A 3,572-nucleotide genomic window follows, 5' to 3' on the forward strand; every position below is an offset into this window, starting at 1 on the left:
ATGAGAGAAAATTAGGTGAAATCTAAACCCCAACAACATCTTCATCTCATATTATCAACTTCATTCATTCATTCTTGTGTTTGGCCTCAACTGATCAAATTGCATTCATGTTTATTTTATTGCATTTGCATTCAAAAACCCCAAAAATATGTTCTTTAGAGTCTTAATTAGTTGAGTAATCATATAACTGTTTAGTGTCGTGAGTCTCTTGGGATACGATACTTGGTGTTACCATTTTATATTACTTGTGCATTTTGGTACACTTGTCAATTCATCAACAAACCTCTCTTCACTTATTTACCAAATTGAACTAAAATAAGAGTTTAAGCTAGCTTCAAAGTCAAAAAAGGTTATTTTAGTATCAAAAATAGTATCACAAAATAACAGTAAATTCAACCGTTATCAATTGTCATATCTTTTGTGTTTAGTTTCATCTGATTGTAACCAACTCTTGTTATATGAATGAAAGTTAATTTTGGTTTAAAATCAATCTATAGGAATTATATCTGTGATTGATAACTAAATCTGATTGATGTAAATAGATTAATCTGTGTGTATGTATGCAATTATGATTAATTCATTGTCATATGATATCATTACTGTACTGCATTGTTACTAAAATGCTTGATCTAGTTAAACCTGAAAGGTTATGCAGGAATAGTGCTTACTGACTAAGCTAAAGTGGAAAATCAACAATTCTCTACAACAACAAATTGATTAAGATGAAACTCCAGTCTATTGGTTTTCACAACTTGGTTTGAAGATTCCAAACTTCTGATATCTGATCATCTTTAAACCTTGTCTTTCTATCTATTGAATGTTTATTCAGCTTATATCTCTGTGCTAATCCACTGTGAATATGTTTTGGGTTTATAAGTGATTAAACTGATTTGTTGATTCAATATGTATCAATTTGCTCTAATATAAAGTGGTAAAAATTGCTATGATAAATTGCTTGAATGTGCTTAATTGATAAAAACTCTGATATACCTATATTATAATGGCAGGGGGAGAGTTATATATGATTGATTGTTCATATGTTTCCAAAAGACGGAGAAAACTCTTAAAAATGTGAAGATTATTTATAGGGGGAGCATCATGTTAATTATGTTATAATCATTGATGCATCTCTACTTCTTTTATTATCTCTGTTTCAATTACAAAATATTGAATTACCTTTTTTGCTAATGCCCAAAGGGGGAGAATATATGTGAAACTGAAATGTATATTCTGAGATAATTGATTTGTGATGAATTGTGATTGTACAACATGGTTTTATTAATCATGGTTATGCATTATCAAAAAGAGGGAGATTGTTGAAATTGTTGATAGGGGGAGCACAAGAATAGTTAAATCCACAATCTCAGTGATATATGTGTTTTTGATTATGACATCACATAATTAATATTAACACCTATGTATGTACTATGCTATACATGTTATATGCTTATGCTTACTATGTTGTATTAGTACATGCATATCTGTGAACATAATGTGTTGATCATATCATACCATTGTGTTTGATATGTGATTTTATCTATGTATGCACAATTTGAGGTTTCGGAAATGAAAAACCACAAGCACCTAGCTTCGGCTGTTTGAATATTAAAGTGTGGCAAAACAACAAGTTTTAAGTCGATTACATTATTGGTTAAATCAATTAAAACTCGTATGTTTGTACAAATATTTTTCAAGTGTGCTGTGATGTATTTTGAGAAGAAAAGTTTTCAAATATTTGCTAAGTGTTTCTACTTATTCGATTGCATGCTCCTTGTATTCGACTAAGTTTGTTAATATTTGAAATCTAGAGGGCTTAACCAGATTTCAAAATCCAATGAGGGCTTAACCTGATTTTGAAATTCGGTGACTTCCTTAACCAAATTTTAAAATCAAACAAACACTTAACCAGATTTCAAAATTCGATGAGCGCTTAACTGAATTTTGAAATCTACTGAAGGAAGTCACTGAATTTCAAAATCCAACTAAAGCTTTCGAAATTTGATTGCTTCCTTAACCAGATTTTGAAATCTTTTGACTTCCTTAACTGGATTTTGAAATCCAATGACTTCCTTAACTGAATTTAGAAATTCGATTAGTTATGAAATCTATTGATTTTCTAACCAAATTTCAAAACCTAACAGATTTCTTAACCGGATATCAAAATTTGTTGATCTTGTAAATCTTCTTTGGACATTTGGTTCATGTCCTAACACTTGTAGATACACAAAAAGGAACTTAAATGTAATTATAAAGAAGATAAACAACACCACAAGCAATGACGCCACCAATAAATTTCAGCACTAGAGGACTATCACTAGTGCAAAATCAGCGTATAACGTCACGCGTTCAACTTCCAACCATTAAATAGCTAACGTTAAAAATGATCGGTGGCATTTTTGTAAATAAATGAATTATAAACGTCATTTAGAATTGTAATTTGACGTCAATTTGTTATATTGTGTAAATTTTCCGAAAATGCTTGGCACGTTGGTGAAAATGTATTTTTTATGACGTCGAATTCCCTAAAATTGGACGACAAAAGTATATAAAACGTCGAATTCCCCAACGTTAGACGTTAAAAGGTTAGTGAGTTCAATAAAAATTTGAGTGGGAGATTGAAAATTCATTCACTTTATCTTAGCGTGCGATACCCTCTTCTCTGCTCAAACTTTTCTGGAACAAAGTTTGACGACCATCACGTGTAATCTTTCTTTCCTATGTTACAAATGCATATTAATTAACTACTTTAGGTATGATTTTCGTTTGTTTTGACCTATTATTTTCGTGTTCTTGTCCTTCATAGGCGCATTCTGCTTTCTCTCTCATTGGTGGCAACACTTTATTCCGACGAACCCACCTTTTGAAGGTTAGTTTTTCGTTTTCGTTTTGAAGAACTTATTTGTTGAACATGTTTGTTGTTGTTTTTTTTTAACATGTTTGTTGTTGTTGTTGTTTGATTTTCATTGTTGTTTGATTGAACTTGTTTGTTGTTTGTTATTGTTATTTGTTGTTGATACTACACTAGACGTTCACAGTTCGTTCATGTTGTATAAAATACCAAAAACTAAAATTTTTTGTTTTTTCTGCATTTTAGGTCTCGTAGAGTTGTAAAATAGGATCACAATTAATTTTAAAAAAACAAAAAACAATTGAATAACGTCGAATATTGACAAAATTCGACGTTAATTTACTTGACGTTGAATTGTTCTATGTTTAACGTCAATTTAACGCCTCCCGATATCCCGATATGACGTCAACCTCGAATTCGACATGAAAGGTCGAAAAACACTGATGTTATACGGTGTTTTTGTACTAATGTACCAACAACATGACCAAAGAATGACAAGAGCAAAGGGAGAGAAACCACGAAGAGGAGGAAGAAGAATAATGAAAAAGAAGGAAGCAAACGATAATGAAGAAACTCAACTTGAATTTAGGTGGTGAAGAAGTTTAGTAAATATATGGAAAAAATTATATTACCTTTGACCAATCGTTTTTTTTATTTAATGAAGGGCAAAAGTGTTTACTTGGAGGTGGAGGGAGAACTCTTGAAAATACAGGAAGAAACACTC

The sequence above is a fragment of the Vigna umbellata genome, chromosome 7 (genome assembly GCF_029865625.1).
Source record: "Vigna umbellata cultivar VRB3 chromosome 7, Vumbellata_1.0, whole genome shotgun sequence".
Taxonomy (NCBI): domain Eukaryota; kingdom Viridiplantae; phylum Streptophyta; class Magnoliopsida; order Fabales; family Fabaceae; genus Vigna; species Vigna umbellata.